This window comes from Crinia signifera, chromosome 11, assembly GCF_055691185.1.
Source record: "Crinia signifera chromosome 11, ASM5569118v1, whole genome shotgun sequence".
Lineage (NCBI taxonomy): Eukaryota > Metazoa > Chordata > Amphibia > Anura > Myobatrachidae > Crinia > Crinia signifera.
Window position 1 is genome coordinate 9,620,400 of NC_139227.1, and position 27,815 is coordinate 9,648,214.

Sequence of the window (27,815 nt, forward strand, 5' to 3'; positions counted from 1 at the left end):
AGTGTCTTGTGTAAGGTACGGACGAATTTTGGATATGTTTTTTAGATGCATTAACATGATTTATAGACAGTCCATTGGAAGCAACAAGAGTCCCCAAAGCAATGGTCCAGAGGGAGAACAAGATGTATAGTAAAGGATCCTTTGATAAAGCTACCAGATATCGATACGCGTAAGGAATTTACTGCTCCTCACAACCAAGTACCACTGGATTGCAGACCCCCTCTACATCTTCCACTTTGGATACAAACATCAAATCCACCATGGTACCAGGAGGTTGAAGGACACTATCCCGCTACATCACAATCAGCAGTAGGAGTTGGTAATTTGTGCCATATTGGGCCACTCCTTGCAAAAACTACATCTTGTTCTCCCTCTGGACCATTGCTTTGGGGACTCCTGTTGCTTCCAATGGACTGTTAAAAATCGGGACTCTTCAGGTTATTCCTATAAACGGCGTGGTTGGTGAGGACTTGGAGCATAATGCACAACTTTATTTTACTTTTTAACATTGATGTTTTTATTATTGGATTAGTGTGTTTTTTAATATGCATTAAAAAATAATTGACCTACCAATATGGTTTTTAAATAATTATTATTAGTAGCGCTGCTCAGCTTTTCTTGTATACAATGTCTGAGTGCACTGGGCAGCAGCAACAGCAGCTATGATGCAGCACTGGGACTGGATGGAGGAAGTCTGGAGGCGGGCCCTGCACCCGGAGGAGAGACTATCAGTGGTGAGGACAAAGACTCTCTTTCTTCGCTGTCCTCCCTCCTCCTCTTCCACCGAAGAATGTCATGCCGCTTAGGCACCTTCTCCTCTCCCCTCCCTTCCGGCTGCTATGTCCCTCCCACAGAATGCAGAGAAGCTAGCGCGCAATCGGGGGGGGGGGGGGTGCAGGCTTGGTGTCACAAGGCAGCTAGCTCCTCTGTTTATCACTGCCACATGCCCCGCCCCCTACGCCGGTCACCCTTTAAACACACCACCAACTCCCTTAAAATCACAGCACATACGCCTGCCTCCTGCCACCCACAACCATACACCGGCCATGTGCCTGTGAGCGCATCCTGTCCGCACACCACCAGCAGCACTGACTCCGCTCATTGCTGGACCTACAGTACTCTATACATGTTAGGGCAGTCAGCCGCAGCTCTTATTTGACAGTGCTGCGGCAACCCAGGGAGCCACGGCACACACTGCTTTAGGTAACATCTCATCCTCAGTAGAACTCCCATATCAGCAAATAAACCCTGCAGTACCTACAGAGACTGCCAAAGTGAAGCAATCAGCTAACTCTTGCCATTGCGCTCCCTGCCAGTATCCCCAGTGCAGTGGGGATTACTCTGCTTCCCAACAATAGTTTGCTGGTCAATAGTGTTTTTTCTTATTTGCCCAGCTAAGTTCTTATTGCCTGAAAGATCCAATGTGTTCTACATGTTAGACTCTTTTTTAAAGATGGTCTGATTCTGTGTGTTTGTCCCCAAAGCTAAAATTAACTAATCAGCATCTTTTTGTTTTCTAATTTGCAATACCAAGTAACGGCCAAATTAGTGCCTATTTCACTATTAAAAACTCATAGAAAATGAACATTCTATTTCAGTAATTACAAATTGTGCAAGTAAAACTAAGAGATTACAATATATCATTCTAGTACAGAACAGGCAGAATTATTTCTTGCTGCTGTCGTCTTAACGTTTGACGAATATTTAAAGGTTAGGTAGAGAAATACTTGTTCGGATCGTAGGATTATTTTCTCCAGTCCAGTCAACTTCAATTCCTCCTGTTTTATTAATAGAGAAAAGCAGACTGGGCAGTTTACTCCTGTTAACACTCAGTGACAGCAGAGAGAGTTACCAGAAGCAAATTGCCAGGTCTGCTTTATTCTCAGTATAGAATAAGAACGATAATACACATATAAGAATTTTAAACCTTGGTTGAAATCTGCTGCTCCCAGTAAGAAATAAACAAACCAAAAAAAAAAAAAAAGATTCTTTCATCTTTCCCTTGAGTGATATTCTCTCCAGAACCAGACCTCACACAGTCCTCTATGTAGTTAAGTGGCTTGGCTTTACATTAAAGCACTTTACACAAGTACTTATCAAATACAGTTCCAAATATTTAGCTATTTTTGCTTTAGCTATTTAAATCATGAAATTCATTTTAAAATTGTTGATGATATACCTTAGGGCCCAGATATGTGTATTTGTGATGGTTTAATATATAGTAACTGCAACTAGGGGGCGATCTCACCGCCACCGCTTGCCTCCTGCATCCCTGAGCGCTAAAATGAATATAACCTGGCTTCCCTGGTGTCATGGCGCCGGTTATAGCATCCAGTGAGGTTTGGGCCTCAGCAAGCATGTTCCCAGTCCCTGTTTGATTCCTGCATCCGCGTCCCAGCTGCCTGTCAACCTGCTTTGTTATATCCTGTGCTGATCTGTCGTTCCACCTCTCAGATAAGTCAGGGGAACTTAGCTTTTGTTTGTTATATTTTCTTCTGGTATCATCTTGCATTGCTGCAATTCTAGTTTCTGTTTTGCATTTTGTCCGGTTCCATCTTGTGTATTGTTACATTCATTGTATTTTGGGATCCTGTGTTCTTATATGTGTTCTACATACCCTCCAACATCTAAAGGGCAGAAACCGGTGCACATTCGGAAAGGAGCATGACCAAATGGGGTGTGGTCAGGGGAGAAGGATGTGTGGCCAAGTTCACTTTCCGAATGTGTATTGACTTCAAATCACACCATATGGGGCCACAGAGTGACCCGGGTATCCCGTTAGCAGCACCTCACCCACTTCCTGTGCCTCCTGGGGCCTCCTCAGTCACCCATCACCTCAAATCATGTAATGGTAGCGCCTGTGCTCTGTAGTGTGCATTCGCTTTGCCTTCCCCCGGGATCGGAGAAGAGGTGCAGGGGTACCGGCTAGGAATCACTGAGCAGAGGGAGGAAGACTCGCTGAGTCCCCCTGCAGTGCACCCCAGGAAATGTAGTCTTGGCAGGCCACTCACACTCCCTGAAGAGCAGCCGGCAATATATCAGTAGGAAACTACATTTCCCAGAGTCGGAGGAGCCGCCTATCAAAAACTAGTACAATCGGTACAGTTAGATTTAGCTGGTACAGACATTAAAATAACTGTACTGTACCGTAAATCGGTACAGTTGGCTGGTATAGTTCTATTGATTAGGATCTGAGTACCTTTGTAAGAATCAGAATATATGAACCAGTTTCGTAACTACCTAAATTTCACCCCCCCCCCGCAGCTTTTTCAGCGCCCCCTCCACTCCCTCCCCTTGGCGCCCTTCCCTTCCCTCCCTCCCCTCGGTGTACCTGCCTGGCCGCATCTGCGGTCACGGTCCCGTCTCTCCCAGCGCCGGCTCCTACTGCCATAATGAAAACGGACTCTTAGAAAATGGCTGTCCCCTTACAGCAGACAGAAAACTGTCTGCACTATGGGGGCAGCCATTTTCTAAGTGTCCGTTTCCATTATAGCAGCAGGAGCCGGCGCCGGGATAGACGTGACCGTGACGGCAGGGCACTGGGCACCAAACAGCAGTGGGTAAGTGGTAACTATAGCCCCGCAGACCCCCGGCGCCCACATGTTCTCTGCGCCTCCCCGCCACCGCTGGGGCTGCGGAGCTATAGCTACGCCACTGATATGAACCCTACCTGCCTCTGATAATTGGCACTGGCCGCTTTGGAGCATGGTCAAATGATCTATGTAGTGTCTATCAAATATCCCTATAGAAGAACCAAGGATCGGTTTTCAAAATTACTTTTATCACAGCTATTTTTTTAATCCTTTTATCACCTTGACAGCTATGTGATACTCACAGAGAAAGCTATTTGGAACAATAAGTCACTTCTTTCCCAGGGAACAAAAAATCATGTTTAAGTTTCAAGTTCCTATGATTTTGCACAAAAAAAGCTCTTAAAAAAAAAAGAAATGAATAAAAGTTTCTCTACAAAGAACATAGCATTGAACACAATGGGACTGATTCAGGGGGGCATGCAGTGTCCCAGTTTATGCAACTGCACATGAACGGCAATTGGCATGAGGGTCCTTGGACAGCGGTAGACCTGCAGCCTGGCATCCCTTTGGAAGGCAGGTGGAAAATTATGCTGGAAGCCTTTAGTACTGGCATAAGTTGAAGTGTGTGATAAAATGAGCCTTGCAATGTAAAACATATCCAGCATGTAATCGATAAAATAGCAGATTGCTACAGTATGGGCCAAATGTAATAGGATGCAATTTTTTTTTAATTATTTTTTTTGGTCAAAAAAGGCAAAAATCTAATGTTTACCAAATATCGCACATGTAAAAGGGTGCGGTTGCGGTACAAATAGCATTCAGAAGTTTTCTCATGTTAAAGTATAAAAATCACACACTTGACTAAAAGATAGCCCAAAATTGACCTTGGTCTGGCTGTCAAGTTTGACAGAAGTTATGCAAAAATATATATTTTTAAATTTCAAAATGGCATGGGGTCCACCCTCCCAAGAATAACCGGTACCAGGCTCTTTCAGACGGTCATGGTTCTAGAATTATGGAGAAAAAATGTGTAGGGGTTCCCTGTATTTCCAAAACCAGCACTGAGATCCTGGTCCTGTTTTCAAAAATACAGGGGGCAAAAGGAGTAGGGGTCCCTGTATTTTTGAAAGCAGCACTGGACTCAACCAGTCATCAGAGTGATGCTGCACAAGGCTATGACAGTACCTCTGTGACTGGTCAGTCCTGGCTGACCACCCCCCCCCCCCCCCCCAATAAAGGGGAACCTCCCAGGCCACTCAAGGCCAGGGTAGAAGCCTGGGGTTATCGCTGGCATCCCTGATCAGTGGGTGCTGGGTTGATAGCTTTTTGTTTAAAAGAATAGAATAAATAAATAATATTGGGTTCTGCTGTGGAACAATAAGTAACAGCAAGCATGCAGGTACTTAGGGAATCACAAGCACCTGCATGCGGGGTACTAAAGGGCTCGCTGAACCAATACTACAATAAAAACACACACCGTATAAAGTAACGTTTTATTGACATGCAAGCACACTCACAACATAGATACAGTAGGAGCAAGTTTCATCTTTGCTCCTTTGGCCATGGCTAGCCATGGCTATTCTATTGTTCTCAGCTGCAATACGTATTGTATTGCAGCTGAGAACAATAGAATAGCCATGGCTAGCCATGACCAAAGGAGCAAAGATGAAACTTGCTCCTACTGTACATAGACTTACCTATGTTGCCTTGTAGATTGGTCCCCTTGTCCAAGTAGAATCCATTAGGGTGCTATGGAAAAAAAAACACTCACCTAGTTCCATTGTAGATCACATCCTCTTTGGTTCATGTAGCATCCCAAGGGTTAAAAAAAAGCCAGCTGAATAACCTGTACTATCGGACTGAGGAGCATCATGTGTGTTTACACAGATAACTGTGATACATGTGCAATAAATTCCAAATGCAATTTGACCTTGTATGAATTTATCCCTAAGCATATACTGTACAGATAGAGCGGGTCTCGCTCTTGCAGGGGATGGCGGAAGATTCGCCATTCGACATCCCCCGCCCCCCGGGTCCCAGCCGCCTCGCTGACGGTCGCCCCGGGTCCCCGCCGCCTCGCCGCACTCCCCCCCCCCCCAAGCCTGTCCGTCTCCCTGAAGCGGAGACGGACAAGGTTCCCGTCCACCCGCCGACAGGAAACTGAGACGCGCGTGCGTGTGAGACGCACGCGCGTCTCAGTCAGATGGGGCGTCTCTCTGCCAGATTCTGGCGCATCGCCAGCAAAAATGAGAGGCGCTCCATCTGTTTTCAGGGTATTAAATATTATTTTATTGTGAACACTGGACTGTGAAGACACAACCTATATTTACTGGATTCATTGTTTTCCCATACCTATATACATTATCCATATCAATCAATCAATCAAATGTGTTTATCTAAAGAAAAATTACTCATGATAATTCTTAAAATAGGGACCGTATTCTAGTCCACACACATGGATTTAATGCCGCTCGCAGAGGTGAACCCCCCTCCCTCGCTCCTGAGTTTCCTGCATGGTTGGAAATGGATATTTTGCATAAACATCCATTCCCATAAACATCCAATTCATTATGCTCGCTTGCACCCAACATATGCACATGTGCAGAAATGCACATTAGCAAAACATCATTCCCCCGTGCGAGTGCGGGGGAGTGTATGAAGCAAAATCAGGCCCTAAATCACAGTTCACTATAAACAGCAACAGCATGCTCTGGATGAGTGCACACCAGCACAGATAAGGATGTGTGATCATGTGCTGCCTTCTCTCTTGTCACCTTGTGTTCAGAGGTCAATGCAGGGCAGAAGGAGATTTATGACTGAAATTAGAGCCTCCTGCGGTACTCTTTACCTAGAAGGGCGCCCACGATTTTGATCATGGGCATAGCAAGTAAAAAAAATTGCGTCGGTCTCATCTCATGCGACCAAAAAATCGCATGCGATGCGATCGACGCGATTACCGCAATTTTACATAGGGAACAATGTTAAATGGGTCAATTGACCCGATTTAACATTGGGAACAATGTTAAATGGCCCACAGACCCCAAATAGCCACCCTGTGCCCCCCCAATTGTTAACGCCACCCCACGATCAACGTGAACCCGAAGCGTCTGAAAAGGGGGTGGGGGCGTATGCAAATTAGGTTGTGGCTTATGCTAATTAGCCGCAACCTCATTTTCATACGAGAATAGACGCTGTGCGCATGCGCACAGCGTCTATTCTATTAGATTGGGGGCTCTCCCAACTGCCACCCCCCGCAGCGGGACAATGCCTGCCGCGGGTGGGACAGCGGGACAGGACCCGAAATTCGGGACTGTCCCGCTGTAATCGTGACAGTTGGGAGGTATGTAATATAACAAATGTAGATTATATAAAAAAAACTGCACAGTCTGGATCCTGACCCCTAGAAAATGGAGTAAGGTCCTCAAGCAGTTGGGCCCACTGGGGCTTTTCCCTGAGCCCCTGTGGGCCAGATTGACCCTGTCAAAACGTTCCAGGAAAAAGGGCCTCTGTATTAGCTGCATGTGTCTAACCTGAGTTGGAAAAGAAGCGCAATCACTGTGGCAATTCAGCAGTTACACCCACAATAGTGAGCACGGGCCCACACTGCAACTAGCATAGCTGCAAGAGAACTAAGGCCCTGCCAGAGACATTTCACAGGGAAGCCAGGGAGAACTTGTTCCATTTAGAATCCATTGCTCAGAAACACTGTGCTTGACCCGACTCTGGTAAATCTATCCCTAAGTGTTGATTACTGGCACACGGTGCTGTCGGAGAAAAATAAGGCTGCTGTTTAGCTCTCTTACTTCTTTCAAGTGAACTGCGGTGAAACGAAGAGTGATTTGTTTGCTGAAATCATCATCAGGGGAGCATGTAATTGCTCAATCCACAATCCTAAATTGTACTGGGCTATTGAAGTGACTGGACATGAAGGGGCAGAAGGGAATAGCTGAAATCAGCAGAAAGAGAGCATATAATTGTTCAATCCACAGCCTCAAATTTTACTGGGTTATTGAATTGAATTCACATGAAGAGACAGATGGGAACAAAACATTTATTTTTATTTTTGTTAAATTAAGCAATGAAAAATTGTGCTGGAATGACACTAGAAGAAGGATGCTTCCAGTCTTTTCTTTTAGATGTCAACTGTCCAACAGAGGAGAAGGGATCATTGTATTACATTTGTTTTACTGTTTGCAAGTGCCATCCAGTTAAAGGCCCATACACACTAGATTATATTGGTCACAATATCGCTCAGAAAGGGCTTTCTGAGTGATATTGCGGACAATATCGCCTAGTGTGCACACTTTCTGTCGTTAAGGATGCACACCCCAGCCAGAGGCGTAGCTAGGGCGGAGCACGAGCTCCGGGCAATGAAATGTCACCGGGCGCCGGAGCCGTGCACTTTGCCACCCGCTCCCCCATCATGCCCACTCACCGTTGCAACCGGCGTTGGATTGGAGTCTGCCGCTATTTTCAATTAAAGTCACCCACTGGACCGCTAGCCAATAGGTGCTTATGGTCCAGCAGCCAATCAGAAGCAGAATTGGCTGCTAGACTGCGAGTGCCTCCTGGCTAGTGGTTCAGCGGGAGAGCTTGGCGGGCCAGGGAGTGGGCTGCATTCCCCTTTGCAACAAGCAATTTCAGTCCCCTTGGCAATGAGCAATGTCAGTCCCCCTTGGCAACAAGCAATGCCAGTCCCCCTTGGCAACAAGCAATTTCAGTCCCCTTGACAATGAGCAATGTCAGTCCCCCTTGGCAACGAGCATTGTCAGACCCCCTTGGCAATGTGCAATTTCAGTTCCCCTTGGCAACAAGCAATTTCAGTCCCCCTTGACAACGAGCAATTTCAGTCTCCCTTGGCAACGAGCATGAAGCCCCTGGCATAGAGCATGAAGTTCCCAGCAATGAGCATGTAGGTAAGTGGCACTTATGTGTCAAATGTGTAATGGGCATTATGTTTTTTTATATAGCATGTAATGGGCATTATATACACAAATCCAATAACCTTTAGAAACTATTTCCTGTAACATTGTGATGTCACAAATGACCAGGACACAGAGTTTCTTCTCTGCCTAATTTCCATTCTATACTGAATACTTCACAATGTTGTTTTTAGACCAAAAGGTTGCCCTGAAGTAGCTGGATGACTATACTAAGTGAATCAAGTGGGCGGCACAAACACATGGCCCATCAAGGAGTGGCACTGCAGTGGTAGAAAGTTAGGCCCCAAAGAGCACATAATGGCAAAAAAAGAGGTGCAAGATGGAATTGTCCTTTCATTCCTCCCATCCACCCGTATGTTGCGTAATAGGACATGCACACTTTAACAAACCAATAATTTCAGCGACAGGATCTGCCACATGATTGTGGCTGAAATTATTGGTTTATTTGGACCCACACAAAAAAGAAGCATTTAATCTCTCCCTGTACAAACCGGCTCTACAGAGGCAAGATGTCGTCCTCATCCTCTGATTCCTCACCCCCTTCAGTAAATACATCCTCATCCTCACAAATTTTCAATTTGTCCCTTCTGGAATCCACCATTACAGGTCCTTCTTTAGTCTCTGGAGGTAATTGCTGGTCTTCGTTGAAGAATTGATCATTCATTTTGAGGAACATCATTTCCACATTTTGCGGAAGCAACCTCCTACGCCGCTCGCTGACCAGGTTCCCAGCTGCACTAAAAACTCTTTCGGAGTACACACTGGAGAGGGGGAAAACTAAGGTAAAATAGATCCAGTTTGTACAAGGGCCACCAAACTGCTCTTTTACTGCCAGTACAGGTACGGACTGTCTGACATGTCAACTTGGATGCTGTCACAAAAGTATTCCTTCACCATTCTTTCAATATTGACAGCATCGCAAACAGTGACAGTAGACATGTCAGCAAATATTGGCAGGTCCTTCAGTCCGGACCAGGTGTCCAAACTCGCTTCTGCCTGTCCTGCATCACTGCCAGCGGGTCGGGTAGGACATTTGAGCTGTTTTCTCGCAGCCACAGGTGTGGGAGAAAATGAAGGAGGAGCTGTTGCCATGTCATGGTCCGCTTCAGGTGACCATCTCCTGACCAGCAGGTCTTTGCACCTCTGTAGATTTGTGTCTGCTGGAAATAGAGACACAACATATGCTTTAAACTTAGGATTGAGCCCAGTGGCCAGAATGGTTTCCTCTGACTTTAATAGACTAACCACCCTTGTATCCTGGCAAAGTACATGAAGGGCTTCATCCACAAGAGCTACATGCTTTGCGGAATTGCAACACTTTAACTCCTCCTTCACTTTCTCAAACTGCTTCTGCACTACCTTACTCAAGCTGGCAGTGTTGGAACTGACTTCACGCATCACAACCTCTTGTTTGAGGTGAAGGCAGGGCAGGATCAGGAGTTTTTTTATTTTGCTCCAGTCTTCGGCAGGCAGTGGCAGAATGGCGAAAGTGTCTCACAATTTTTGGAGTCACCGCAAGCATCTCCTGCACGCTCCTGTCACTTTTCAGGAAATGCTGCACCACCAAATTTATTGTGAGGGCAAAACATGGCACATGTTGGAAATTGCCCATGTGTAATGCCCACACAATGTTACTGGCATTGTCCGATAACACAAATCCCCATGAGAATCTAAGTGGGGTAAGCCACTGTGCAATGATTTCTCTTAGTTTCTCTAAGAGGTTGTCGGCATTGTACCTCTTACTGAAACTGGTGATGCACAGCGTAGCCTGCCGTGGATGGAGCTGGCATTTCAGAAGTGCTGATGCTGCTGCTGCTTTTGCTGTGGTAGGTGAGGCATCTACCTAGTGAGCTGTCACAGCCATATAGTCCTTTAATTTGCCCTGAACCACTTGTCCACATTCCATGGTTAAGTGGACATTGTTAAAACAGCATTTTAAAGGGCACTGGGGACACTTTTCGGACGTCTCTGTACATCCTGGGTATCCCCTACCTAGTGAAGTGGAATCTAGACGGGATTTGGTACCAGGGACACAATACCTCCATTAATCCTCTAAATCCCACTCCACTGATGGCGGACACCGGATGCACATCTAACACCAACATAGTTGTCAAGGCCGCAGTTATCCACTTAGCAATAGGATGACCGTGGTCATACTTCGTCCTCATCGCAAATGACTGTTGGACAGTCAATTGCTTAGTGAAAGATGTAGCAGAGTTCCAACTTCCCCTCTGGGATGATGAACGACTCCCAGCTGCAGCAGCAGTAGGCGTAGCCCTGCAGGATACTACGGGTTAATTCCAGATAGAAGAGAATTCAGTCATGCTTATGATATGGCCTGCAGGTCTAACTCCGATCTGGATAGAGGAGGAAATTGACAAGGAATGACTTGCTGGTGTGGTTTTCAGGAGCTTGGATACAACAAGATCAAGGAATTTAGGTTTCCCTCGACTGCTTATGGTCCTAGCCACAGTTTCTGAATTAAGCAGTGACTTATGAACGAACTTCAGGTGACACATAAGCGAGGATGTCCCTAGGTGGCCAACGGCCTTACCCCTGCTTATTGCAGAATTACATAAGCTACATATGGTGTAACAATTGTTGTCCGGATCTGGATAAAAATAATCCCAAGTAATAATTCTGCCCGATCATGGCAATGGCCTTTTGCATCCCACAGACAACAACTCTCTCAACTGGTGCCTCATTTAAGAAAACCACATCACCATCACCAGCATCCTCCTCGTCAACTTCCTCCTCAGCACCAACTACATCAATATCCTCCTCCTGGTGTACAACATTGACACCTTCAATCTCAAAATCAGGAACTGGACTGTGGGTGATCCTTCAAGGCTATGCAGAGGTACAGTGATGGGAAGGTCAGGCATCGCAACCACCAACACCCTTGAACCCTCCTTGGGGATTTGTGATACCATGTCTTTAGAAGGCACAGTTGTTTGTTGATGACAGATTAACTCTCTTAAATTTTTTAGTGGTGGAGGGGAGGGCTTAGATCATTGTGTAAAGCTGAACCACTAGTCAGGAACATAGGCCAGGGCCTTAGCAATTCATTGCCACTTTGTGTCATAAATGGCATATTGGCAAGCTTGCGTTTCTCCTAAAATGATTTACATTTTTTTTTTCTTCCTGTTACTGAACTTCGGTATTTTGGATTTTACATGCCCTCTACAGTGACATTGGGCAACAGCCTTGGCAGACAACGTTAATGTCATGACTAGTGGCAGCAGCTTTAGCACTATGATGAAGTGGTTCTTGTTCTTTCACTATTTCATTGTCCACATTTTTGTTCTCCATTATCTTTCTGGAGTAATAATAATATGCGGCACAAGAGAGTGCAACATACACATACAGCAAAGATTGAAAAAATCATACGGATTAAAAACAACCCTTTATTTTGGTGTTATTTATTATATGCGGGCAGCACAGGAGAGTGTACCCCACACATACACACACACACACACACACACACACACACACACACACACACACACACACACACACACACACACTGCAAAGCCTGATAAAATTATGCAGATTAAAAATAACCCTTTTTTTGGGGATTATTTATTATATGCAGGCAGCACAGGAGAGTGTACCACACAAACACACACACACACATACACACACACACACACACACACACACAGCAAAGCCTGAAAAAATTTGACAGATTAAAATAACCCCCTTTTTTTTTGTGTACCCTGGACTGTCACTGGACTTATTTGGCTGTACCACTGGACTTAATGGCAATAATGGACATAACAGCAGTACCACTTTGCTTAGCGGCAATACTGGAATTAACGGCAGTACCACTGGACTTAATGGCAGTACTGGACATAACAGCAGTACCACTTTCCTTAGCGGCAATATTGGAATTAACGGCAGTACCACTGGATTTAATGGCAGTACTGGACTTAACGGCAGTATCACTGTACATAACGGCAGTACTGGATTTAACGGCAATACAACTGGGCTTAACAGCAGCACTAGACAGCACAGAACCACTGCATTGGACTTATACAGCAGCACAGGACACCACCACAGGACACCAGCACCGGCAGCAGACAGCACAGTACCACAGCACTGGACTGCACAGGACACCAAATGACACCAACACTGCGACCAGGTCGCCACCCCATGCCAGCTTCCCAGAGAGACAAACAGAGACACATCCTACCTCATCCCTCTCCAATGCAGGAGTGAAGAGGGGCGTGGTTGAGGGGGACTTACATACAGTTTTGATCTCATGAGAATCCAACGCCGGGGTGATGACGTTTTGTTCTGTGAGCCGAACTTGGTGGGAAATGCTGAACGGTGCTTGGATTGCAGTTAGGATCCTTGCCATTTGGTAGCATCCGTATTTCAGAAATCCTGACGCGCTCATCTCTATTTATATTAAATACATTTATATAAAGTGTAGATCTATAGTTATCATACCTCCCAATTTTGCAATTCTTGGAATCGGGCTCAGCCATTCCAGAGGTGAGGGGGCTGACCGTGGTCACGATTGAAGAGGCGTGTTTTTGTCTCTTTGGGGACATGCCCAGTGTTCCTGAAGAAGCTGGGCAGCCCCCTAACTCCCCTCACTCCAGTGACAGTTGGGAGCTATGGGTTATTCCTTACGTATTTAGAGAGGAAGCTGAACTCAACAGCTTATGGACCAGATGCAATAAGCTTCAAACATGATAAAATGAAGAGTAATAAACAACCAACCAACCAGCTTCTGCCTGACATTTTGCAAACACAGTCTGTGAGATGGCAGGTTGGAGCTGATTGGCTGGCTGTTTATCACTCTCCATTTTATCACTTTTTGAAGCTTAGCGCATCTGACCCAAAGTGTTAAAGAATCTCACACCCCTCGCTGTCTATAGGCTCATAGCCCATGATGCAAAATTGGTGCCACTAATACACCTGGTGCCTAATACATATTTTGCACATTTAATACAATGTTTTGGCATTCCTTTTTTACATTTGTCTTTCACCTTTATAGTGCAATTTAAATCTGATAGACTTTGGTATCATTCGCCCCATGTACGAGCCAGTAATAGTATATTGATATATACAGAACTGTATGAATCAGCCATGCTCCCTTCTACCGTATACTCATCAATATGCTCCTGCAGTCTAGCGGCAACTTGGGCTAAAAAGAAAAAACCCGTAACTCGCCTGTCGACACTAGTTAATCCAAGAGAAAGACAGGCCGGCGGAGGCCGTTGTGTGTTACGGAGGAATGTGGAATGTGAAATTAAAATGTAAATTAAAATGTAATTGGTTTTGTGTGCATAGTTTAGATAAGATTTACTTTTGAAGGATGAGCTTGTGTTTTAACCCAGCAGGACCAGGTACTGCACGACACACTTACACTTAATAATGACGAGCAATAGAGGCCATAAATATTGCAAATGATGCAATGTGAATGGGGACACCCTGTGATCCGAGCGAAAACCCCCTGTGATTAATTCTAAAACTGTTCTGTTCATATCAGACCTGCAGTGGGCTCCCTGATGGGATCAATACAGCATAGCTTACAGATTCTAATAGAAGTGTTATTATCTTCTAATCTGCAGCAGAATGACAGGTTTTTTTTTTGTGTTTTTTTTTTTTGGTGAAAGATTCTTTCGATGTTCAGACGGTCTACATTCCTACAGCAACCTTGAAGGCTGTTGTTTTCTAAAATGAAGATACATTAGAGCCTTCTCAAGGATTTATCAATGACGGGGACACGGTCAGTGTTTGCGATGCCAACAGTTAAAAGGCACATTTGTATTCCGAGACTTACAATTGGTTACAATGACCTTCCCTGTCAGAGTCGATTTTCACGGCCAGACAAATGTCTTCAGTGTTGAGTGGTAAAGGACAGATTTTCTGGGGGTGAAATAGAAAGAAGAAAAAACATCATTGTACAGAGACAGCCTGTAGATCCATTTAGTTAGTGCTCAGATTTCATAAATCACATTTCAGAATAGGCATTTCTAGCAAACAGCCTTGTATAACTGCCTTGTGTATCTTAACATCAAGCATCAAGCAAACAGATCAATGGGGCATATCACAGCGCAACTTCAGCTTGCAACAACAAATGGCAAAAATACTGATCTTAATGCATCTGTTCTAGAATTGTCTCTTACAGGTTTGGATTCTGAAATGATATCCTCTTTGTGATGAATGCAAAGGCCATTGTTTGAAGGTACATCATAGGCTGACTTAATGGCTGTGATAAACAAAACAATATGAAGATGCAATCTGCCACTGCAAGAGGTCGGATTACACACTGAATTTTATATTTGCCGTTGCATACCTCCCAACTGTCCCAATTACACAATGGGACAGCCCCGCTAATTGGACACTTTTCAGCTTTCCTACCTGCAGGCTGCATTGTCCCGCAAGAGTGGGGGCAGGTTGGGAGACCATGTGATCATCGATGATCTGCTCTTAAAGCAGCCGTTGATCATTGAATAGATCCCATGCCAAATTCTGAATTTTATATAAAGTAAATGATTGGCACTTTAAAAAAAAAATTGCGTTCGGCCGGCATGCCGCAACGCGGCCAATGTGGGCACTGTTGCATATGCCCTTATATTTCCAGAATTGTACTGATTAAGCTATATGGCCTGCTTCAGACCCATGAGCAGATCTCCAAAAATGTCTACCCAGTGCACGTTCCGCTAATTGGACAATGTCCCGCAGCCCCACCCGACACTGTCCTGCTGCCCCACCAAGGACATAATACAATTACAGTATCAGGAATGTCTGGCTGTAATCAGTACAGTTGGGTGGTAAGAACAAAGGATGCAGGGATGCAGTACAGTTGGCCCCAGAGTCTAGGAGAATTCTGTGGTGCCGACCCTGCACCCACCATTTACCACCAGCAGTGGCGTAGCTACGTTTTGGGCGCCCCCCCACCCCCCCGCCGTTAGGGGGGGCGCCCCCCCCCCTGTCGCCGCCCCGCCGAGCACCCCTACCCCGCCGCCCCGCCGAGCACCCCTACCCCGCCGCCCCGCCGCCCATGCAAACCCCCCCTCAATCCCCCACAGCCTTACCTATCGCGCTGGTCCCGGCGGCTCCGTTCTTCTGCTGAGGACCACCAGAAAATGGCCGCCCCCATACAGCAGACAGTTTCAGAGAACTGTGTGCTATATGGGGGCGGCCATTTTGTGGTGGTCCTCAGCAGAAGAACGGAGCCGCCAAGACCAGCGCGATAGGTAAGTCTGTGGGGGATTGAGGGGGGGTTTAACTATAGCACCGCAGCCCCCGGCGCCCCCACATGCACAGCGTCCCCCCGCGGTGGCGGGGGCTGCGGTGCTATAGTTACGCCCCTGACCACCAGACAGAAAACAGAGACTTTTGTTACCTCTATTAACCATGTTTCCATCACTAACCACAATAGTTAATCGTGTGGTTCCCATAATAGAATACAGTGTAGCAGTTCCCACCATAGACTTTCCCACCATTGAAGTCTATGTGGGAAGTTTGAATGACAGTGGAAGCACTTTCTGATTGGCTGACAGTACACATACACTTACTCAGTCTGTATTGATTTGTGTATCAAAGTGGATGTGACATACTGTACACTCCGGATAGGTGATTATGGATATTTTTTTTAAAGCTATTGAATGTCTACATGGACAAGAGGATGTGAATGGCTACATGGAAGGAGTGTACAGTAGGTAAGCATAGATGCCGATTTATGTTTTTGCTGGTGGGTGCTCCTACCAAAAATATAGGGGAGTGGCTTCATGGGTAAGGGGTGTGGCCACAAAATAATTCCAAATTATATTACGCAGCACAGTTGTCTCCAATATTCAAATTACGGCAACAGAGTCACTTTTTACACATTACAGCAGCAGAGTCCCCCCTTTTTTCACATTATGTGCAGTATTCAATGCACATTTATGAAATGTGCAGCGAATCCTGTTTAGGATTCGTTGCACATTCGCAGGGTGTCGGAGGGCTGGAGCATTCGCTGCCAGTCCTCCGTATCACCCTATTCAACTAGTCAGGGGCAGCGAGCCCCTTGGCGGCAAATTTTAACCCAGCTCCCTGTGAATGCCACAGGGAGCTGGGGGAAGGCGGCAGGCAGGAAGATGGAAGTCTCCCTGCCTGCGCCTGACACTGAGGAGGGCTGCCAGGACACTGGCAGAGCCCCCTCCCAGAGCTGGCAGGGGGCTGGGATCATCAGCTCTGCACTCCCTGGTCCAGATCGTGCATATGTAATGATCGGGACCAGAATGCAGTGAATAAATGAATATTAATGAGCTGCTCTCTGCTCCCGGCCCCCTGCTGGCCAAAGTGTATAAAAAAATGTAAAAAAAAAATGAAAATTAAATTAAATATATATTAATGTGCTTTAAGCACATGATTACAAATAGCATGCCCCTTCTTAGAAAAAAAAATAGATTTTTTGACACCAAACTTCCCCACCAAAACCCTTTATTTCAAAAGATCACTTTCCTGTTCACCTAAAACAGATGTCAAATGCAAAACGGTGAATCATGGCAAAAATCATAGAGAAAGCAATTTGCCAATCCAAGCATTGAATCCACTCTCGGCGAATCCCAGTGAAAACCCCATTGAAATACTCCAGCGACTTGCAGCAAGCATGAAATGGAGAACTGCCCGACATTCACTGATCGCTTTAGGGTGAATCACATTTTCAGTGAAACAGATTCACCTCAAGGAGTGAAAACAGCCCGATTCGCCGAAAAAAAACCGGAGAATTGGGAGCATTGAATACTGGCCTATGGCACAATATAATGATACACACCATGAAATGCATTTAAAGTAATCAATGCCACCAAAATGATTTAGGGCCAGATGTATCAAGCTTCAGATAGTGATAAAGTGTACAGTGATAAACAACCAGCCAATCAGCTCCTTCCTGTCGTTTTTCAGACTTAGCCTGTAACATGGCAGTTAGGAGCTGGTTGGTTGGCTGTTTATCACTCTCCATTTTATCACTTTTTGAAGTTTGATACATCTGGCCCTTAGTATTAATGCTCACATGACTACTATGTACATCACAGACCAAATGCACAATCCTACACCAGCAAGGCTACCGATATAGTGAACACATACTGTATATTGTGATATATCTCCGGCCACACTCTGTACTTCTGCGTGGTTTGACGTCAGCACGTGCTCCCTTCTGCCCATTGCGCTCTCTCTGGCCCTGTGCTGTACACTTATCTGCAGTCTGACGTGCTGACAGGCCTGGTGAGTGCTTGACATCTACTGTGGGTGCTCAGGCCCGGGAGCACCCACGGAATCGGTGCCTATATAGGTAAGTATGTGTGAGTGTGAGTCAGAGCCGGCCCTAGCCTAAATGACGCCCTAGGCAAGGTTTTGGCTGGTGCCCCCTAGCACCGCGACTAGTTCCGCCTCTGACCCTGCTCCCCTTTCCCAGCACCATCAACCCTCATCATAGCAGTCATCATTTTGGTGCTCCTACCCGCAATATTTTAAATAGAAACAGTGCACACATTTGGTGCTCAGCCCAAACAGGGGTGTGTTCTTGCTTGGAAGGGGCATGGCCACACAATAGTACCCCCAATTCAAATTATGCCACACAGTAGTAGTAGTGTAACTTTATTCACATTATATCTTGCGATGGTGTCCCTTATTCATGTTACATCACACAGTAGTACCACTTTACCTTATGTACATTACTCCTCACATTATTCACATTATACCCTTAGAAAAAAATCCTGAGAAAATATTGTATTTTAAGCACCTCCATGGCCACACTGCAACCCAGCACAAAGCAGTGTGTGCTGGACAGAGGAGAAGAGCTGCAGCTGCTGCTGTCACTTAAGGGGAGACTTTGGCCTGGGTAATTTGTACCCCTACCCCTTTCTCTCTGTACCCCTGATAATACCACACAGTAATGCCCCTTACACATGACACACATTATTAATGTCCTTATAACCATAATGCCCCTTACACATTATGCCAACCTTTATTAATGCCCTTAATACACATAATGACACACATAATGCCCCTTACACATATGGTGCACATTATTAATGCCCTTATACACATGACACACAAAATGCCCATTACACATATGTTGCACATTATTAATGCACTGATACACATGACACACATAATGCCTGTTACACATATGTCGCACATTATTAATGCATTTATACATGACACACATAATGCCCCTTACACATATGCCGAAAACTATTGCACAAGCAACCCACCCGCAGATAGCACTGGCACAGCCGCTAACACTGTGACCTCTGCCTCTGCTTGGATACAGATGTTTCCTCATACATCTTGCCTCAATAGGCCATGCAGCTCCTGCCAGTTCTGCTAACGTTGGGTGCCTTTTTTGTTGAAAATTCATCTTATTTGCATTGTTATGACCAGCACACACAAGGAGCTTCCAATTATTAAAATGATATGCGGCATGCCTATATTCTGTGTGCGACTCTGGCTGTACCTGCATACGGAATGCTATGTTACAGGGATTTCCATGAATACACTATTTCATATGCAGATTCAGCCTCAGTCACACACAGAATATAGGCATGCTGCATATCATTTTAATCAGCAGAAGCTGCTGATGCCCCTAGGCATTCCAAATGCCCTAGGCAATTGCCTAGTTTGCCTATGCCTAAGGCCGGCTCTGGTGTGAGTGTGCAAGACTCCTTGAATGCCTTGCATGCTATTACAGGCATGTAAGAGGGGTGGAGGGTGAGGTTTGCTGGCAAATGTAGTCCCTCCTGTAAAGTACAATATTAGTTATATTTTTGTACCCTTCTCTGGGCTGTTGCCCTGATGACTGAGTTTGGGAGGGTTGGGATCATTTGGTCTACAGCATGATGGTCGACAGTCATTAGGTTAACACCATTAGGTCGACACGGGAAAGGTCGACATAGGTCTAGGTCAACATGGGAAAAAGTCAACATGGTTCTAGGTCGAAAGGTCATTATTTGACAGGTCATTAGTTCGACAATGTCTAGGTCGACAGTGAAAAGATCAACATGGGGTTTTTCACTCTTTTTTTTTTACCTGAATGCCAACACAGTCGACAAGGACATAGTTTAAAGTGCACCGCTGCACCCGCAATGCATCGGGCACGGTGCCTCGCTGCGCTTGGCACACTATTTTATTCTCCCACCACGCCCTAGTGGATGGTAGGGCATGAAATACCGCCTGTCGGCACATGTCGGCTCAAAAAAAGAACATTGAAAAACTCCATGTCGACCTTTTCACTGTCGACCTAGACACTGTCAAACTAATGACCTGTCGAACTAACGACCTGTCGAACTAATGACCTGTAGACCTAGAACCATGTCAACCTTTTACTATATCGACCTAGACCCATTTCGACCTTTTACCATGTCGACCTAATGTTGTCGACCTAATGACTGTCTACCATAATGCTGTAGACCAAATCACTGCATCCCGTTTGGGAACCACTACCATAAATAAAGATATGAAAAGATCCTCTTGCCATAGCGATATAAGCATATACAGTAGGAATATACAACCGCACACTGTCGCCTAGACTTAGCCTGGACTTAAACTGGACAGAAACTGCAGGAAACTACAATCAACACAAGTGCAACTCTTAACTGCTAAAACTTTGAATATTACTCTTTCTGCTTGCATATGCACTGTCTGTTTTAAAAATGCACAGCTGTACCTCTAATGACTTTAGCTCTCCTGCTCTTCCATTGATAATAGGTGTCCCCCAACATTTTATTCTTGGCCCTCTTCTTCTCTATCTCTACATGTCCTCCCTGGGTGAGCTTATTTGCTCACTTAACTTCCACTACCACCTCTATGCTGATAATACTAAAATCTACCGATCCTTTCCTGATCTCTCTCCCTCTATCCTCACTCATATCTCCAACTGTTTCTCTGCTGTCTACTCTTGGATGACCCAGCACTTTTTTAGACTTAAAATATTAAAGACTAAGCTGACCTCTTCCCACCCTCCTGCATAAAACCTGACAATCTCTCAACCTAACCTGTCTAAGCTCACTTCTTCGCCTTCTGTGTCACCCCAGTCTGTCTAACCCTCCCCTTTAGAATGTAAGCTCTCACGAGCAGGGCCCTCTCTCCTTATGTGCCTTTCTTAGAATATATAAACCTTTGCCACCCTGATAATTGCTTCAGTGTCCTGTCCCCTGGTGCACCTATCCATATTAACCATGTATTTGTCCTAAACTGTCTTGTAATGTAATTTGTTATGTGTTTTTGATTATAACTATGCTCTGTAAAGCGCTGCGGAATCTGTGTGCGCTATATAAGAAACTGTTAATAAATAAATAAATAAATAAATAAGCATCGATGATTGAGAAACTTCTATCCTACGTTCCCTCCAAATAAATCACATAACATACAATTTATTATAACAACTTGCTGAAAAATTCAAACAAAATATGGGATCATTAAGGTGATATAAAAAAAAGTGTTTTGCAAAATAAAAAAATATATATTTGAATGTCAGAATTTCAGGACATCTTTCGGAGATTGTATAACTTGCTGGTCAGCACAATATAACCCCCCACTGGTTATGCTGAGAATGGCACCTTTATCGCTATAATCTAGCAGACAGAACTGAAGGTCATTGAATGCACCGGTCTTACTACAGTAACTCTGAGAAGCTGTTGACGTATTGCTATTTCGTTAGCTAAATGACATTTCTACTTCCAGCAGGAAAACCATATGAACTGCCTAATAACTATATTTCCATAAAGCTTTTAGCAGATTGGACAGAGAGTATGAAATAGACAATTTGTATCACCTCCTCTAATGCTTCCAAAGTAGATATTACTGACTCCTGTTCAAAAGCAACATTTACAAATTACAATAACCTTCTATGACGCTTCTACCTTTGGATTATTTTCACTCCACTGAACACTGCAATGAATTTACATCTTTATTAGCAGGTAAATTTAGGGAATAGCAAATAGAAATGGAATTTTACGTTCTGACACAGTTTCCTTTTCTTCTACCCATTTGAATTTTTTAAAAAAAGGATAGGTGTCGAGATCTGCCTAATGGGCATTAATGTATTAAAATACATCGCCACTTCTCACCTCACCACCACATTGATGCTATCGCATATGTACTAACATATGTGATTAGCATTGCAGTGCGATGACAGAGGGCACCAGTGATTCCTGTGATGTGGTGTGCGGGGTGGGGGGGGGGGGTTCCGTCACATCCCTGGACTCTCCTTCTTCTCCCTGGACGGGAAGAAAAACAGAGGTCCGACCTACGACTCCCATCTGATGTGCACGAGACTGCCCATCGGATCAAATGGGAACTCAAACACTTCCGATTTGGCTTCTTTTCACCCAATTTCTTGGCCCATTCAGTCAGAGGGCCAGATGCACTAAGCTTCAACAGTGAAAAAATGGAGAGTGAAAAACAACCAACCAATCAGCTCCAGCATTACATTTTTCAAACACAGTCTGTGACATGGCAGGTAGAAGCTGATTGGCTGGCTGTTTATCACTCTCCATTTTATCACTTTTGAAGCTTAGTGCATCTGGTCCACAATCTGGTAAAAAGTGGCAAAATTGGACTAGTGTATGACCAGCTTAAGACTCTAACCACCAACACCCACCAATTACAGACCTTACTACCTGTACAACTAAAACAAACGTTATCAAACCTAAACGTATTTAATCCTTTAAATTTTACCAACTCAACGACAAATCCAAAGATTCAGATTTAACTTACTTCACTTTCAATTAATCGTCATCTACCCTTCATAATATTCTGCCTGTATCAATGTTACCAGACGATACCGTCTGTAATAAAAGTGACCTACCAGGAAAGGTGGCCGGAGCAGACAGAAGATGACCTGAACAAAAATGTATTATACTTGTGAGTGGTTGGCCCACGTGCAAAAATATAATTTGGGCCCCCTCTTCAGTTCCACCCCAAGTTCACAATATGCCACACAGCATTGGGTGGTAGCAGTGGGCCCCTTAGTCCCAATGGGACCTGCTGCACTAATGGTAGTTCCGCTTCTGTTATAGGTAACAGAAACATTGTAACTTGTAAGTATATACCGTAATAATATAGAGCGCAGCATTGATTATGTTGTGGAATGGTTTATGTCTTTTGGGTGCAATAAAGTCATATTTTCTCATGTTGTCCTTGTGCGAGGTATTCCTAAGGGCGCATTTTGTCATATAATATACACATACATGCTATACAACTGAGCTGGCAGCATGCCATTAGTTCTGCCAATCACGAAGACACTGTATGTTCTGTACTGCACTAATTCAAGAGATTTATGACCCAAATACATAACATTGCATTTTGTTAACTCCATTTCAGCAGAGCTACATTAAATAAGTTACAGCGCACCTCTGTATAGAAAGGCACAGACTTACAGGAGTTATTCTTAGCTTTGCCTAAACTTTGTAGGGGTGCATCAATTAAATGACATGGCTCCTTAACTAGGCTTTTCCTCTCACCCCAGAGAGTTGTGCAGACAGTTTTGGGGGCACTGTACGGTATACTGTATGGTGGATATGTGTGCAGCCAAGTGATGTTAAGGGGCATATTCTGCTTAACTGACTTGGCCCCTGTAAATGCTATTACCAATAATACATAATCATAGCGATAATCAGGTTAAGTCTTTAATTACCATATGGGAACATCACATATTTTCCCAAACACCTCTATGCACCTCTATGTCTACAGGACAATCAGATGTTTGGGCTGGGAAAAACCAGAAGAATGGAAGCAACTTAAAGCCATTACTTCTAATTGACTTAAAGACCATACACTCAAGAAAACATATTGGTATTATTAAACACTAGATATTTTAAGTCATCTTAGTGTATGGCCAGCCTTAGACTGTGGGGATCGAAGCAAGCAATGCTGGGGTTGGAGGGAAGAGGTGCTGAGAATATGCTGGACTAAGCTCACTGAGCGAATGGCTTTGCAAGCATCTCTTCCGCAACAATGTCAATTCATTACCACTTTTTGATCAGGCAGTTTGCATCTTTCTACAGTACAGTGCACTATGAGGTCAATAGTGATTTAGTTACAATGGAACTGAGTTTCAAAGCTTAAAGATGAAAGTTTGGGTGTAGGAGCCTAGCTATGGAGATGATGGAGCAGAGTCCTTGAACATTAGTCTTCTGTCGGCACCTGGGTTGATAGCGCTCCAGCAGCTATGTTGGACCTATACTTTCAAGTATTGTTTTTGTAGCCTATACATTTTGAACATGGTGAAACACCATCACCACAACAATGCTGCAGCCAATCTTGCAAAATATGCCAGAAAATCTACAACACGGGGCCCAACTACCTCTGTGGATAATCCACAGATAATCCACCTAGCCCTGGTAACCCGCAACCCTGGTTACCCAAAATACCCTGCTGATGGCACTTCACCTGCATCCTTTCAGCAAGTTTTCGACACTATCGCTAACAGCAAAAAGAGGTTATCTGATAAAAATTGAAAAAGACCAATGCGACCTGTCTTTGATTAGACAAGATTTTCAATGTATTTATGAAAGGGTGGGAGAAATGGAAACCCCTGTATTTATGGTGGAGGATTCTGTTGATCCTATGAAAATCACGGTTTCTACTTTGTTGTTACAAGTCACGAGCATACAGAGTAAGCTTATGGATATGGAGGGTCGCCTGTAAAGAAATAACATAAGGTTTGTTGGAGGAGGAGGGCTCAACACCTGGAAAACTGGCTCCTTGAACTATATGGGAACAATTCCTTTACTCCTCAGTTCGCAGTTGATAGGGCTCACGGATTCCCACTCATTAATTTCCTCCTGGAGCCCCTCCTCGAACATTCATTGCTAAATTCCTACTCTACAAAGACAGGGAAACGGTCCTTCGGCCCGGCCGCACCAAGGGCCCCATGCTCAGAAATGGCATGACTATATCTGCTTTCCCTGACTTTGCTACGGAAGTACAAAAATTAAGGGGCTCGTTTGTTCCCATGAAACCTAGGCTACGTGATTTGACTAGGCAGCGGGTAGTGGTGAATGGAAAATAAAAAAATTTCAACCATCCTTGAGAGGCGGCGGCTTGGCTGGACCGGTTCGCACCTGGTGCTAGACAGTTGGCTCTGACCTGATCCTTCATGATACGCATGTGGTGACTGTGAGTTTAAGTCTCCTGGACGCTATACAGTCTCTCCACTAAGCACTAATTCAGGTTTTCTTTTTCAGTAATGTTCTGATTAGTGAACATGGGGGTTATTCTAGTCCATTCTTTCTGACAAAATCCTTCTTAGATGGACAAAACCATGTGCACTGCGGGTGGGGCAGATGTAACTTGTGCAGAGAGAATTAGATTTGGGTGGGTTTTTTCTTTAAAGTGAGATCTATATTGAAGTGCAAAATCATGCAGTCAGTATTTTCCCTGCACAGAAACAAAATAACTCACCCAAATCTAATTATCTCTGCACATGTTACATCTGCCCCCCTGCAGTGCACATGGTTTTGTCCATCTAAGAAGGATTTTGTCAGAAAGAATGAACTAGAATAAACCCCATAGTCTCATATGTTCTATAATAACTAGAATTTCAGATATATTTCATGGGGTATTTTTCTAACTCTCCTGTTAGTTACTACTAAACTATTGTTGCTTATGCTATAATAATGTTATTAGTCTATGTCCGGGAGTTCCCTTGCATTGGTAGCTATTATTTGTATGTTCTCGTAGGGCTTGTGTCTCTCTAATTTTTTTCATACACTTATAGGCTTTCTAGTTTAGGGTTTTAAGTATGCCGCAGTTGGGGGAGGTATACCGGGAGTGGTTTACAGGAATCATTTTGTTCCTGTTTTTTATGTCTTTATTTTCTCTTTTCTAGATTATTATGCAACCAGTTTTGACATATTGGGGGAAATTTACCAATATGAAAAACCTAGTTTTCGTATTGGTATTTCCCCTACGACTGCATACGACTGTTTCAGTCGTATGCAAAGTCGTGTTCCGGAGGGGAATGTACAAAGCAGTCATATACGATGTCGTAGGAATTCGTATTAGCATCCGCTAATACGAATTCGTACAGGCAGTCTGCACGGATCAGTCAGATCCGTGCAGGCTGCAAGGTGTAAAAAAAATAGAAAAAATAAATAAATAAATAAAAAAAACGGCGTGGGGTCCCCCCCACAGCTGTAACCAGCACCAGGCTGAAAGAGCCGGGGCCGGTAATTAAGAATCAGGGAACCCGACAAATAGGGGTTCCCCAATTTTTAACAACCAGCCCCAGGCTCCAGGTCTGGGGCTGGTTCCCAAAATACGGGGGACAAAATTACTAGGGGTCCCCTGTATTTTAAGAACCAGCCCCAGGCCAAACCAGCCAGCAGGGTAATGTCACAGCCGGGGGACACTTATGATATAAGGTCCCGTGGCCAAAACATTAATCCTACCGACCAGTCAGCCTGGCCAGGGGCCCTGGGGGAATGGGGATCCCCCAATAAAGGGGTCCCCCCCCCTCCAGGACTTACCTGACCAGGCTGAAGCCTGGTGCTGTCCTCGATGCCCCTGGGCGGTGGGCATCGAGCTGATAGTGGTGTAAAAAAAAAGAATAATCTATTGTCTAATACTGGGGAACTATGAGTCCCAGCAAGCCTCCCCCGCAAGCTGGGACTTGGAGAACCACAAGCCCCAGCCTGCGGGGCATTAAAGGGCCCGCTGGGTCTTGTAGTTCCACAGTATTAAAAATAGTAAAATAAAACACACTGACACACACTTAAAATAAAACGTTAATACATACAAAGCCCTTACATACTAATACTTACCTATCTTCATCCCGTAGGTAGCCCTGGTCCTGATGTCCTGCAGTCCTGTGTCGGCGTTCTGCTCCATGTCGACATCGCTGTCCATAGAGGAAGCTGTGGAAGGAAACTATACTCACCTGTCCCAGGGCGACGTAGTCAAGGTAAAAAAAAAAAAAAAAAAAACGACACACGAAACCAGACGGGACAGATGAGCCGCACTGTGTTTGTGTACATCGTGCGGCTCCGCCTCCCGAATGTCGCTATTGGCTGCCTTGCGGCCTAGCGGCTCCTGATTGGCCGCTAGGCCGCAAGGCGGCCAATAGCGGCATTCGGGAGGCGGAGCCGCACGATGTACACAAACACCGTGCGGCTCTCTGCTGTTCGTCTGGTTTCGCGTGTCGGTTTGTTTTTTTGCAAAGACCCTTACCTGGACTACGTCGCCCTGGGACAGAGCAGGGCTGTGTGCAAATGGCGCCAAATTCTCGGAACGCTGAGCTTTTATAGACTAGGCGTCTCGCGAGAATCCGCCACCAGATTCACGCATTTGGCCGCTCTCGTGGGCCGTCCGGACGGCTATATTCTGTGTGGTTTGGATTCCAAGGAATCGAGACCGCTCATCTCTACTTACAATGCCTCTCATACTTCGCAGTCTAGAGGATTCTCAATACTTTTTAAAAAGTCTGTGAAATTTGTATTGCAGTCCATTAAAACAGACACTTTAGGTAGATATGTCTTCCTGAATTGTACACTTTACTCCCAACCCTTTTTTATATTGGCAGTCTATGTTCCATCTCCCTTCAACTATGACATTTTAAAGCATGCAGCCTCCTTTATCTTCCGGTCATTTAGCACACCCATTATATGTCTTGGGCAAGTTAATGAACCATGGTTTGGATAAGTGGAGGGTCCCTGGTTCAGTCCCCCTGGATTATTGCCCCTCAAATTTAACATCACACACTGGGCTTACGGGATGCTTGGCATATTAAAAATCCTGTTGCTACCCAATTCTCCTGTTTTTCTAAGACTCATAACTCCTTTTCACAAATTGATCTTGCCTTGGATTCGCCCTCTCTATTACTTATCTCTTATGTTGTCATTAGATATGGAGGGGACAATCCTTCTGGAAATTGAATCCTTCATGGCTTTAAGTTTGGGGAGTCTTCAGGTCTTCTTACCCTTTGGGAGTGATATTTTAATATCAATATGGGTACGGCCCCTGCTCCAATTGTGTGGGACTCATTCATGGTTTATATGAGGGGTACTTTAATTTCTAAAATAGCTTCCCTTAAATTATCCTCTAGAGCCGTGAGTACAGAATTGGAGGCAAAGTGTCGGGAAATCGGGTACCTGAGGGAGGTCCTAGAGGGTTCTAGACTGTGTGGGACTGTGCACAGACTGCATGGGTATCACATTTAGAGGAGCGTAATGCTCATAGCCTTCTGTTCCACTCCCATCGCCATTACATGAATGCAGATAGAACTGGCAGTCTCCTAGCTCACTTAGTTCACTCAGACCGCCCTACAAACACAATTGCTCAGTTATACACTTCCACTGGAGTATTGGTGGCCTTCACTGTGGAAATAGCTGAG